Source organism: Salvelinus fontinalis, chromosome 25 (genome assembly GCF_029448725.1).
Source record: "Salvelinus fontinalis isolate EN_2023a chromosome 25, ASM2944872v1, whole genome shotgun sequence".
NCBI classification, from domain to species: domain Eukaryota; kingdom Metazoa; phylum Chordata; class Actinopteri; order Salmoniformes; family Salmonidae; genus Salvelinus; species Salvelinus fontinalis.
In genome coordinates, this window is record NC_074689.1 from 6,817,177 (window position 1) to 6,831,747 (window position 14,571).

Below are 14,571 nucleotides of genomic sequence, written 5' to 3' on the forward strand. Positions count from 1 at the left end.
CAACTCCATCCCAACAAAACAGGCTGATATTTCAGGTAGGCTTTTCAAACAGCTTTTACACTAAAACGGCATTTTCATAATTTTCACAATATTATTTCAACCTCATAGTATATATAGGTTTTTTACAAAACATTTGTGAATAATCACCAGCAGTGGAGATAAACTAACTAGCTAGTAGTCAGTTAGTCACTGCTAGCGGTCATCAGCTAACCTTAGCCCGGGCCACTCCTGCCAGTCTGCACAACGCGATTCAACCCAGAGCATACCGGACTGCATTCTCTCCACATCTCCGGATTCCTACTGCAAGCTCTGAACCTTTTCACTTGGATCATCGCAGCTAGCTAGCTGCTATCCGAGTGGCTACTCCTGGCTAACGTCTCCGTCCCGAGCAAGCACCAATTAGCCTGGAACTATCCTCGTGCTAGGCACATCTCCCGGCTAGCTGAAGAGGCTATTTTATCAATGGACCTGGACCCCTTTTACTGCCTACACGGAGCCCCGCGGATCCATCACAACTGGTCTACTGACGTAATCCGCCCGAGGGGGTTTCAACAGGCTCCTCCGTTGTGACGTCCCCTGAAGGCCCATCCGCTAGCCTGCTAGCCATGAACCGTTAGCTGAAGAGGTCCATCAGCCAATTTCTTGGGCTACAATACCTATTTTGCCAATTGGCCTTGACCCTTTACTTCCTACATGGAGCCCTGCCAATCCCTCACGACTGGTCTGCCGAGGTAACCGTCCGAGGGTGCTACGATAGAGTCTTCCGTCGCGTCGGCCCCCCTAACGCCCTTCTGCTAGCCTGCTATCCCCGGCCCGCTAGCTGTCTGAATCGCCGTGTCTCCAGCTCGCCAGGCTACTCATTTGTCCCTAGATCACTCGGCTAGGCATGCCTATCCCTAATGTCAATATGCCTTGTCCATTGCTGTTTTGGTTAGTGATTATTGTCTCATTTCACTGTAGAGCCTCCAGCCCTGCTCAATATGTCTTAGCTAGCCCTTTTGTCCCACCTCCCACACATGCGGTGACCTCACCTGGTTTAAATGGTGTCTCTAGAGACAAAACCTCTCATCACACAATGCCTAGGTTTGCCTCCACTGTATTCACATCCTACCATACCCTTGTCTGTACATTATGCCTTGAATCTATTATTCCGCGCCCAGAAACCAGCTCCTTTTACTCTCTGTTCCCGAAAGCACTAGATGACCAGTTCTCAAAGCCTTAAGCTGTACCCTTATTCTACTCCTCCTCTGTTCCTCTGGCGATGTAGAGGTTAATCCAGGCCATGCAGCGCCTAGCCCCTCTCCCATTCCACAGACGCTCTCATTTGTTGACTTTTGTAACTGTAAAAGCCTTGGTTTCATGCATGTTAATATTAGAAGCCTCCTCCCTAAGTTTGTTTTATTCACTGCATTAGCTCACTCTGCCAACCCTGATGTCCTAGTCATGTCTGAATCCTGTCTTAGGAAGGCCACCAAAAATCCAGAAATGTCCATCCCTAACTATAACATTTTCCCGACAAGATAGAACTGCCAAAGGGGGCGGAGTAACCTGCAGAGCTCTGTTATAATATCCAGGTCTGTGCCCAAACAATTCAAACTTCTACCTCTAAAAATCCACCTCTCCAGAAACAAGTCTCTCACCGTTGCCGCTTGTTATAGACTACCTTCAGCCCCCAGCTGTGCCCTGGGCACCATATGTGAATTGATTTCCCCCCCATCTATCTTCAGAGCTCGTACTGTTAGGTGACCTAAACGGGGACATGCTTAACCTGTTGGGGATGGGGGCGCTGTTTAGACTATTTATGCTAATGTGGCTAATTTTTTAAACGGCTTCCCACAAAATCCTTGATCGTACAATATGCATATTATTATCATTATTGGATAGAAAACAGTCTATAGTTTCTATAGGAGTTGAAATTTTGTCTCTAAGTGGAACAGAGCCCATTCTACAGCAATTTCCCTGACATGGAGTCAGATTTGAGAAATGTTGGCCACTTTTCTGAAGTCAGTTAAAAGGGCACTGTCGTTGCTATGACTATACGGACACTTCTTACGTCTTCCCCTGGATGCCTTTACGTGATGACGATTCCAACGGGGTCGATTGCTCGTTCACAGGCCCTACAAATGAAAAAAACCTTTAGCTAGCAAGTCTTTTCTTGCTGCGTAACGCGCGTGGAAGACACCGACCCTCTCCTGTTCCAAGCGTTAGTTTAGCCTGTTATATTTCTCCGGTCATCTTTTCACTCGTTATAGGAGTTACAAACATCATGAAGTAGTTAATTTAAAGCGTTTTATAGCAATTTATATCCGTTTAGTGCGATTTTGGGACATTTATTTTTGCAACGATGTGAAAAGTTGGGCACGCTTTTCAGTTCATCCCGAACGCAGTTGACATTTCCACATGGCAAGAGGACAGCTTTCCACCAAAAGACGATTTCTCCCAAGAAAGGATCCTTTGCCCAAGATACTGATGGAAGAACAGCTCAAGGTAGGACATTTTTATTATGATAAATCGTGTTTCTGTCGAAACATTTTAGTGGCTTAGGACGCCATGTTTTTTGACGTAGCTTCGCTTGGCGCAAACTGTATTGAAAAGTAAGGATAAATTAAAAAATGTAATAACGCAATTGTATTAAGAATTAAATTGTCTATCAATCCCTGTCCACCCTATATTTTTTAGTCACGTTTATGAGTATTTATGTATAAGAGTAGATCACTGTCTAAGTGGCGCAAGGACAAATTCTGACCAGCTGAGTTACATTTCACATTGTCTAACCATGATTTTGGTGGCTAAATATAAACATTTTCGATCAAACTGTATATGCATGTTGTAATGTGATGTTACAGGAGTGTCATCGGAAGAATTCTGAGAGGTTAGTGAAAAAATTAATATCTTTTGGCGATGTTGACTTTTATCGCTCACTTTGGCTAGAATCAATGCTGGGCTGCTAATTGCTATGTGCTAAGCTAATATAACGATTTATTGTGTTTTCGCTGTAAGACACTTAGAAAATCTGAAATATTGTCTGTATTCACAGGATCTGTGTCTTTCGATTCGTGTATGCTGTGTATTTTTACGAAATGTTTGATGATTAGTAGTTAGGTAAACACGTTGCTCATTGTAATTATTCTAGTCCATTTGTGATGGTGGGTGCAATTGTAAACTATGAAGTCTACCTGAAATATGCACTTTTTTCTAACAAAACCTATCCCATACCATAAATATGTTATCAGACTGTCATCTAATGAGTTTTTTTGTTGGTTAGGGGCTATAAATATCTTAGTTTAGCCGAATTGGTGATGGCTACTGGTGTTGGTGGACAAATAAAAGATGGTGGATTATGCTAATGTGTTTTTAGGTAATAGATGTACATCTTTACATATTGTGTCTTCCCTGTAAAACATTTTAAAAATCGGAAATGTTGACTGGATTCACAAGATCTGTGTCTTTCATTAGCTGTATTGGACTTTAATGTGTGAAAGTTAAATATTTTAAAAATATATATTTTTTGAATTTCGCGGCACTGGTTTTTCAGTGGGGGGGGGGGGGGTGTGCCGCTAGCGCCACGCTGATCCTAGACAGGTTAACACCCCGGCCGTCCTACAATCTAAGCTAGATGCCCTCAATCTCACACAAATTATCAATGAACCTACCAGGTACAACCCCAAATCTGTAACGCTCGTCGTTAGGTGGAAGAGAGGAGGACCAAATCGCAGCGTGGTACGTTTCCATATTTATTGGAACACTTATTAAACACGAACAAAACAATAAACAGAAATGAAACCAACGACGCTACAGACCTGAACATGTGAACCTAGTGAAAACAAAGAACGCAATGAACAGGAACAATCACCCACAAACAAACAGTGAACACAGCCTACCTAAATATGGTTCCCAATCAGAGACAACGTAAAACACCTGCCTCTGATTGAGAACCATATCAGGCCAATCAGACACACCTAAACCAATGAGACACAAAACATAGAATATACCCACCCAGCTCACGTCCTGACCAACTAAACAAAGACTAAACAAAGGAAATAAGGTCAGGAACGTGACAAAATCCGTAAACACGGGCATCCTCATAGATATCATCATGACCAACCTGCCCTCTAAATACACCTCTGCTGTCTTCAACCAGGATGTCAGCGATCACTGCCTCATTGCCTGCATCCGTAATGGGTCTGCGGTAAAACGATCACTGTCAAACTCTCCCTAAAACACTTCAGCGAGCAGGCCTTTTTAATCGACCCGGCCCGGGTATCCTGGAAGGATATTGACCACATTCCGTCAGTAGAGGATGCCTGGTTATTCTTTAAAAGTGCTTTCCTCACCATCTTAAATAAGCATGCCCCATTCAAAAAATGTTGAACCAGGAATAGATATAGCCCTTGGTTTATTACAGACCTGACAGCCCTTGACCAGCACAAAAACATCTGTGGCATACTGCATTAGCATCGAATAGCCCCCACGATATGCAACTTTTCAGGTAAGTTAGGAACCAATATACTCAGGCAGTTAGGAAAGCTAAGGCTAGCTTTTTCAAACAGAAATGTGCATCCTGTAGCACAAACTCCAAAAAGTTCTGGAACACTGTGAAGTCCATAAGAGCACCTCCTCCCAGCTGCCCACTGCAATTGGAAACACTGTCACCACCGATAAATCCACGATAATTGAGAATTTCAATAAGCATTTTTCTACGGCTGGCCATGCTTTCCACCTGGCTACCCCTACCCCGGTCACCAGCCCTGCAACCCCCACAGCAACTTGCCCAAGCCTCCCCCATTTCTCCTTATCACCAAATCCAGATAGCAGATGTTCTGAAAGAGCTGCAAAATCTGGATGCCTACAAATCAGCTGGGCTAGACAATCTGGACGCTCTCTTTATAAAAAATGTCACTGCCAATGTTGCAACCCCTATTACTAGCCTGTTCAACCTCTCTTTCGTATTGTCTGAGATCCCCAAAGATTAAAAAGCTGCTGCGGTCATCCCCCTCTTCAATGAGGGAGACACTCTAGACCCAAATTGTTACATACCTATATCTATCCTACCTTGCCTTTCTAAGGTCTTCGAAAGCCAAGTTAACAAACAGATCACCGACCATTTTGAATCCCACCGCACCACTCCGCTATGCAATCTGGTTTCCGAGCTGGTCATGGGTGCACCTCAGCCACGCTCAAAGTCCTAAACGATATCTTAACTGCCATCGATAAAAGACAGTACTGTGCAGCCATATTCATTGACCTGGCCAAGGCTTTCGACTCTGTCAATCACCACATTCTTATCAGCAGACACAACAGCCTTGGTTTCTCAAATGACTGTCTTGCCTGGTTCACCAACTATTTCTCAGACAGAGTTCACTGTGTTAACTTCTTGAGAATACAGGGGGTGCTGTTTTCACATTAGCATAATTGCCTCTACAGATAAAACTGCCTCTTATTCAATTATTGCTGTTACTATATGCATATAACCATATCCCATTGGATAGAAAACAAGCTATGGTTTCTAAAACCGTTCCAATTTTGTCTCTGAGTCAAACACAGGTCATTTCACAGCACTTTCCCTGAGCCAGAAGAAGATTGCAAGATGTGTATGCTCGCTTCAAAGCTCTGCCTATATATGGTCACGCGACCTATGACCCGAAACACACTTCCTTCTTCTTCCTCTGGGTGTCTGGAAGACGTCAGAGGAGAAATTTTTTGTTTATCTTGTACTGACGTGAAATAAGACCTATTTCTTTAGCGTGACCGACAACTTCCGGTTTCTGAGATGCGCGTTTTCAGAGGTGCCATTGTCTTTTGTTATGCTGACGTTACGGATGAAAACTATCTCCGTCTCGAAGTTTGTTTGATACATGTGACCATATCACCGTAATGTATGTTTTTTCAATATAGTTTAATCAGATTATTAGAATTTTTTCGGGAGTTTTGCCGTGTTCCGTTCTTTGAGTTTTTTAACTTTGGACATGGACCGTGCCAGTCGACCAGTACCCAGGCTAAATGAAGAGGGGAAGTTGCCATTGTGAATGGATTGAACGACTCATCAGGACTAAGGACACCTTGATCAACATTCTGATGAAAGACCAGCAATAGTAAGACCCAATTTACGATGTTATTTCATATATCTGTCGTGCATGTGAACTGGTCGGGCGCGTCCAGCTGGTTCTGGCTGGCCTGGTTATGCTAATTTAGCGATACATTTTGTTTTCGCTATAAAACATTTAAAAAATCTGAAATATTGTTTGGATTCACCAGATGTTGGGCTTTCAATGTCTGTACGCTGTGTATTTTTTCTGAAATGTTTTAAGACAAGTAATTAGTTATATAACGTTGGTCTCTGTAATTGTTCTAGCTGCATCAGCACTATATCAGATTGCAGCTGCAATGTAGAACTGTGATTTATACCTGAAAAATGCACATTTAAAAAAAAAAAAACTATGCTATACCATAAATATGTTATCAGACTGTCATCTTATGAATTTGTTTGTTAGTTAGTGGCTATCAATATCTTAGTTTAGCCGAATTGGTGATAGCACCTGATGGAGTAAGAAACTGTTGGAGTAAGAAAATGGTGTCATTTTGCTAACGTGTTTAGCTAATAGATTTACATATTGTGTCTTCCCTGTAAAACATTTAAAAAATCTGAAATGGTGGTTTTATTCACAAGATCTGTGTCTTTCATTGGGTGTCTTGGACTTGTGATTTAATGATATTTAGATGCTACTATTTAATTGTGACGCTATGCTAGCGATGCTAATCAGTGTGGGGGGTGTGGGGGGTGCTCCCGGATCCGGGTTAGGTACTCTGTAGTGGTTTTAAATCGGACAGACTGTTGTCCGGACCTCTGGCAGTCTCTATGGGGGTGCCACAGGGTTCAATTCTCAGGCTGACTCTTTTCTCTGTATACAATGATGTCTCTTGCTGTTGGTGATTCTCTGATCCACCTCTACGCAGACAACACCATTCTGTATACTTCTGGCCCTTCTTTGGACACTGTGTTAACTCATCTCCAGACGAGCTTCAATGCCATACAACACTCCTTCTGTGGTTTCCAACTGCTCTTAAATGCAAGTAAAACTGAATGCATGCTCTTCAACCGATCGCTGCCCGCACCTGCCCACCCGTCTAGCATCACTACTATGGATGTTCTGACTTAGGTATTTGTAGTTGTCCACATATTCTATGTGTCTGGTTAGACTGTAAACTCTCCTTCCAGACTCACATTAAGCATCTCCAATCCAAAATTAAATCTAGAATTGGCTTCCTATTTCGCAACAAAGCATCCTTCACTCATGCTGCCAAACATACCCTCGTAAAACTGACTATCCTGCCGATCCTTGACTTTGGCGATGTAATTTACAAAATAAACTCCAACACTGTACTCATAAAGTTGGATGCAGTCTGTCACAGTGCCATCCATTTTGTCACCAAAGCCCCATATACTACCCACCACTGCGACCTGTATGCTCTCGTTGGCTGGCCCTCGCTTCATATTCGTCGCCAAACCCACTGGCTCCAGGTCATCTATAGGTCTTTGCTAGGTAAAGCCCCGCCTTTTCTCAGCTCACTGGTCAACATATCAGCACCCACCCATAGCACGCGCTCCAGCAGGTAAATTTCACTGTTTACCCCCACAGCCAATTCCTCGTTTGGCCGCCTTTCCTTCCAGTTTTCTGCTGCCAATGACTGGAACGAATTGCAAAAATGACTGAACCTGGAGACTCACATCTCCATATCTTTTTTTGCTCCTTTGCACCCCAGTATCTCTACTTGCACATTCATCTTCTGTACATCTATCACTTCAGTGTTTAATTGCTAAATTGTAATTACTTCACCACTACGGCCTATTTATTGCCTTACCTCCCTAATCTTACCTCATTTGCACACACTGTATCTAGATTTTTTTTCTATTGTGTTATTGCCTGTATGTTTGTTTATCCCATGTGTAACTGTGTTGTTTCTGTCGCACTGCTTTGCTTTATCTTGGCAGGTCGCAGTTGTAAATGATAACTTGTTCTCAACTGGCCTACCTGGTTAAATAAAGGTGAAATAAAATAAAATAATAAATTAAGAAAAATATTAGTGAAAAAAAACATTTATTGTCCTGTCTTTCAAGAACCCCTGAGCTCTAAAACATCAACATTTCCTTCCAGCCTTGCAAATTGTGCTACGCCACTGATCTGATGATTCAAAATAGGGTCGAAGCTACAACATATATAAACATGAACAAAATCTGAGTTCACACATTTTCAGATAATTGATGTTAAAGGAAATTTATTTTTCAATATATTTTTCAGTGATGAAGACATAGATGTCTCATGGTAGGTTGGGGTATGCAAAATGGGTCAACTTTGAGCACCTCTATCTCTTGAATGTTTTGGCAAAGGTTACTATTTGGCCACTTCTACCATGGGAAAACATGTATGGAAGGTTTCGTTCAAATCAAAAGGGATGCAGTCGTATGGAACGACCCCTGTAAAATCACACAATATCCAAGGTCTGACAGTTGTGAGAGCTTGAACACTTGAAAACTAAGGCCATGCTGCCTCTGTCTCGAGACGCTTTGTGTCATAACAAAATATAATAGGAATCCAAAGGAAAAAGGATCGGGCCCAAAAAGTAAGTTCCTTTCGTGGTACCAGAAGTAATAAAAGGGATCATAGGAAGTGTCTTCGGCTGAAAGAAACAGTTAGGCCCTCGCCCTTTCACATCCCTTCCTTCTGCTACAGCATTCAGGGGGTGTCCGGCCGGGCCAGGACCGAGCCTGTTCGTGTGATTGGAAAAACACACACTTCCTTTGTGTTGAACAGTTCAAGAGAGGAAGCCCACCACCTTATCCTCTCTCTACGTTTCATTTGACTGCACTTTCTAACAAAGTGCGCCCTCCAAAAAAAATCCCCGGAGGAGACTGTAGACACAAGTCTTTTTCTCTATTTCTCTGTCAAAGTTCAAGAGGGGATCAACATTTGGGCCACATCTTGTGTTTGGGAGAAAACGTTTGCCATTTTCCACTCAAAGTGACGACACGCTATACAGTAGGGAGAGAGGAGAGTGAAGAACAGGCGCCTACGGATGAGGTTGTAAACCTGTTGGAGTGTCGAACGGAGCGAGCTAGTAGGTGTCAAAGCAGGCCCGCTGAATGTGATGTCAGGGAGGAGCATCAGGCATTTTTATTGGCCCACGCACCTCAGAGTAACAGCTGGACTGGCTGTTTAGACTGGAACTGCCTCCCCACCCCTCATTTCCCAGAGCTCCCAGTAAACAGAGCACGCCCATGGCAGGACTTCAGAAGAGACGGCAGACAGTTGCACTTCCAGCACTGCGCTGCATAGGCACGTGGGAAATGGAGGCTTTTATGGGCCGTGATGCTGTGTGAGGTCCTTTATCTCTGCTCAGACACCAGATTGATGCAATAGAGAGTTACACATTTTTTTCTGTTATAATGTCTGGGGTGGTGGAAGTTTTTATACCACAAATATGTTCAGAAAGCTACACAGCCTTCGGAAAAGCTACAGCCTGTTATGATAACATGCAAGACTGACATCTTGGTCATGGTACATTTGCAGCCGCTGTGCTAAAAGATGTTTACAGTACATGCCAATGGGGTTTACTTTAAAAGAGGGGCAGAGGGGTAGCTTGGGGTGTGAAGCATAGTTCAGTTTTTTTCATCAATACCTGTCAATAAAATTCTATGTCACCCATTGCTTTTAATTAATTCTTTGCCGCCAATGTTGAACTGTAACCGGTGCTTACTTAAGAAAAAAAATACAGTATGAATGAGAGGTTAACATAACTGAATATCGTGTGACTCTCAGAAGCCCACACAAGGCTATCGGTTTGATAAATGCTACTGCGTTGGGGGTGAGCCGGGGTGCGCGACTGGGAATGTGTTTTTTGGATATTTCTTCTCAACTGTCATCTCCGTTTCCTCCTTAGCCCTCCACCTCTGTGGTGTCCCACCCCCGTGAAGAGGGCCCATGGCTGGGAGAAATATCTGGGACCGAGTCTGTGAACCCATGAGTGATCACTCTTCTCAGCAGAAGCCTCCGCTATTGGCTCGTGACTCAGACTGAGAGAAAGAGGGCGAGGGATAGAGAGATGGAGGGGAAGGAGAGAGGAAGAATTGCATAGAAACAGAGAGAGACTTAGAGCAAGATTGGATAGAGGAGGGGCAGGGGAATAAAACTGTGTGGGGGATGGAGGGGGGGTTGGGACTGGGGAGGACAAACAAATTAAAAGAAATAGAATGTAGCGCTCAGAGTGTAGATATGAGGCAGAGCATTTCCCTGCCCCGAAGCCCTGTCTGACACCTGAGAGAAGCGTGGAGCTGTGGGCTACAGTCCACTCCACCACATCTAGGCCTGCTTACCAAGCAGCCCCTCCAGCTGCTGACAGTGGACATATACATCATTTTTTTATGTTGAACATATTTAACATAATGTAAAATGTATTTCAAATACATTTAGTTACATTTGCATCTTGGCTAAAATGCATGACAATATTCCAGAAATGCATGTCTATGACATCTAGTGGAGATCGGGCATGAGGATATTTTTTTATATTTTTCATTTTAACACAATCCCCCCCAAAAAATAGACATTGTACAACACTCCACAATATGTTAAAGTCTAGGTCTTGTGCTTATTATGATATTATCTGGCTGTGGTATTATATTATACGGCTCTACAGAGGATGGTTAGTGGTGTTATGCTGCGTTCTTAACCAAGTGGGTAATGGGAGTTTACCACATCTGGGAAAAATCCACTTGAACGGCCCTCCAACTGATAATAGCTAGTTAAATCAGCTATGAATCCCCTTGTGTCAGGGGGAATTGAAGCTTGTTGTGTGTAACAGAGAGTGGCAAATTAATGCAATATTCACAATTTGCCTTTTAATATTCTAAACTTGGAGTCAGCAAACTGTCAGAAACATCAAATGCAGCCCCAAAATTTACTAAAAAGTGTTGTTGGCCACTTTGAGGGATGGGTAATTAATAATCACACTCTTACTGTAATTCATTGGAGATTTTCCCATCCTTTGGGAATAGTAGGACATCATCTATTACAGTGTGTGGAACACCCATGAACATAACAATATGATAAACAGTGTTGGGCGGATTGCTTGGAAAATGAAGTAATCAGTAACACAATCCCTTGGATTACTCAAAATGGGTAATGCAATTGGATTACTTTTGGATTACATTAATTTCTAACACCCAGACAGATGTTTTTACATTTGAAAATATGCAACTAATATTTAATTTAGTAACATTACTATTTCCAAATTGGGGACTAGTGTGATAGCATAAGGATCCTATAATTCACATGTTCTATATTCTGTTTGTGAGCACATAGTCACAGCACTCCATACTAACATTTTCAGTTGGGACACCAGCCCATAGTAATATTATTCGTATCTCAGAGCCATGTGCATTGCTAGTTATAACCTAATGTTAGCTAGCTAACATTGAACCTGGTTGGTTAGCTTCCTAAAGATTCATGCAGGATAGTAATGTTATGAGTTAGGATTATGATTCATTGTTAAACTAGCTAGATACATGTCTAAACAAAAGACTCCGCTATGCAAGTAACTATTTCAAAAGAATGTTTATGATATCACTGTGACAACTGTCGATATATGTAGATGGTAAATTCGCTCTGGCTATCTACCCCGATTTCAGAGCACTCTTGTCTGAGTGTGACTGTCACGCCCTGACCATGGAGAGCCTGTTATTCTCTATGTTGGTTAGGTCGGGGTGTGACTAGGGTGGGTCATCTAGGTGTGTATATGTCTGTTGGCCTGTTATGGTTCCCAATCAGAGGCAGCTGTTTATCGTTTCTCTGATTTGGGGATCATATTTAGGTAGCCATTTCTCCCCATTGTGTTTGTGGGATCTTGTCTATGTATATTTGCCTGTGAGCATTATTTATAGTTTGTTTGTTTTGTTCTTTAAGTTTTCTATTCCTAAATAAAGGATGGAAACATACCACGCTGCATCTTGGTCTACTCCTTTCGACAAGCGTGACAGTGACAGAACGCAGAATAACTGACACATTTCTGAACGCTTAATTAATACATTTTTACATTTACATTTAAGTCATTTAGCAGACGCTCTTATCCAGAGCGACTTACAAATTGGTGCATTCACCTTATGACATCCAGTGGAACAGCCACTTTACAATAGTGCATCTAAATCTTTTAAGGGGGAGGGGGGGGGCAGAAGGATTGCTTTATCCTATCCTAGGTATTCCTTGAAGAGGTGGGGTTTCAGGTGTCTCCGGAAGGTGGTGATTGACTCCGCTGTCCTGGCGTCGTGAGGGAGTTTGTTCCACCATTGGGGTGCCAGAGCAGCGAACAGTTTTGACTGGGCTGAGCGGGAACTGTACTTCCTCAGTGGTAGGGAGGCGAGCCGGCCAGAGGTGGATGAACGCAGTGCCCTTGTTTGGGTGTAGGGCCTGATCAGAGCCTGAAGGTACTGAGGTGCCGTTCCCCTCACAGCTCCGTAGGCAAGCACCATGGTCTTGTAGCGGATGCGAGCTTCAACTGGAAGCCAGTGGAGAGAGCGGAGGAGCGGGGTGACGTGAGAGAACTTGGGAAGGTTGAACACCAGACGGGCTGCGGCGTTCTGGATGAGTTGTAGGGGTTTAATGGCACAGGCAGGGAGCCCAGCCAACAGCGAGTTGCATTAATCCAGACGGGAGATGACAAGTGCCTGGATTAGGACCTGCGCCGCTTCCTGTGTGAGGCAGGGTCGTACTCTGCGGATGTTGTAGAGCATGAACCTACAGGAACGGGCCACCGCCTTGATGTTAGTTGAGAACGACAGGGTGTTGTCCAGGATCACGCCAAGGTTCTTAGCGCTCTGGGAGGAGGACACAATGGAGTTGTCAACCGTGATGGCGAGATCATGGAACGGGCAGTCCTTCCCCGGGAGGAAGAGCAGCTCCGTCTTGCCGAGGTTCAGCTTGAGGTGGTGATCCGTCATCCACACTGATATGTCTGCCAGGCATGCAGAGATGCGATTCGCCACCTGGTCATCAGAAGGGGGAAAGGAGAAGATTAATTGTGTGTCGTCTGCATAGCAATGATAGGAGAGACCATGTGAGGTTATGACAGAGCCAAGTGACTTGGTGTATAGCGAGAATAGGAGAGGGCCTAGAACAGAGCCCTGGGGGACACCAGTGGTGAGAGCGCGTGGTGAGGAGACAGATTCTCGCCACGCCACCTGGTAGGAGTGACCTGTCAGGTAGGACGCAATCCAAGCGTGTGCCGCGCCGGAGATGCCCAACTCGGAGAGGGTGGAGAGGAGGATCTGATGGTTCACAGTATCGAAGGCAGCCGATAGGTCTAGAAGGATGAGAGCAGAGGAGAGAGAGTTAGCTTTAGCAGTGCGGAGTGACTAGTCTTGAAACCTGACTGATTTGGATCAAGAAGGTCATTCTGAGAGAGATAGCAGGAGAGCTGGCCAAGGACGGCACGTTCAAGAGTTTTGGAGAGAAAAGAAAGAAGGGATACTGGTCTGTAGTTGTTGACATCGGAGGGATCGAGTGTAGGTTTTTTCAGAAGGGGTGCAACTCTCGCTCTCTTGAAGACGGAAGGGACGTAGCCAGCGGTCAAGGATGAGTTGATGAGCGAGGTGAGGTAAGGGAGAAGGTCTCCGGAAATGGTCTGGAGAAGAGAGGAGGGGATAGGGTCAAGCGGGCAGGTTGTTGGGCGGCCGGCCGTCACAAGACGCGAGATTTCATCTGGAGAGAGAGGGGAGAAAGAGGTCAAAGCACAGGGTAGGGCAGTGTGAGCAGAACCAGCGGTGTCGTTTGACTTAGCAAACGAGGATCGGATGTCGTCGACAATCTTTTCAAAATGGTTGACGAAGTCGTCTGCAGAGAGGGAGGAGGAGGGGGGAGGGGGAGGAGGATTCAGGAGGGAGGAGAAGGTGGCAAAGAGCTTCCTAGGGTTAGAGGCAGATGCTTGGAATTTAGAGTGGTAGAAAGTGGCTTTAGCAGCAGAGACAGAAGAGGAAAATGTAGAGAGGAGGGAGTGAAAGGATGCCAGGTCCGCAGGGAGGCGAGTTTTCCTCCATTTCCGCTCGGCTGCCCGGAGCCCTGTTCTGTGAGCTCGCAATGAGTCGTCGAGCCACGGAGCGGGAGGGGAGGACCGAGCCGGCCTGGAGGATAGGGGACATAGAGAGTCAAAGGATGCAGAAAGGGAGGAGAGGAGGGTTGAGGAGGCAGAATCAGGAGATAGGTTGGAGAAGGTTTGGGCAGAGGGAAGAGAGGATAGGATGGAAGAGGAGAGAGTAGCGGGGGAGAGAGAGCGAAGGTTGGGACGGCGCGATACCATCCGAGTAGGGGCAGTGTGGGAAGTGTTGGATGAGAGCGAGAGGGAAAAGGATACAAGGTAGTGGTCGGAGACTTGGAGGGGAGTTGCAATGAGGTTAGTGGAAGAACAGCATCTAGTAAAGATGAGGTCAAGCGTATTGCCTGCCTTGTGAGTAGGGGGGGAAGGTGAGAGGGTGAGGTCAAAAGAGGAGAGGAGTGGAAAGAAGGAGGCAGAGAGGAATGAGTCAAAGGT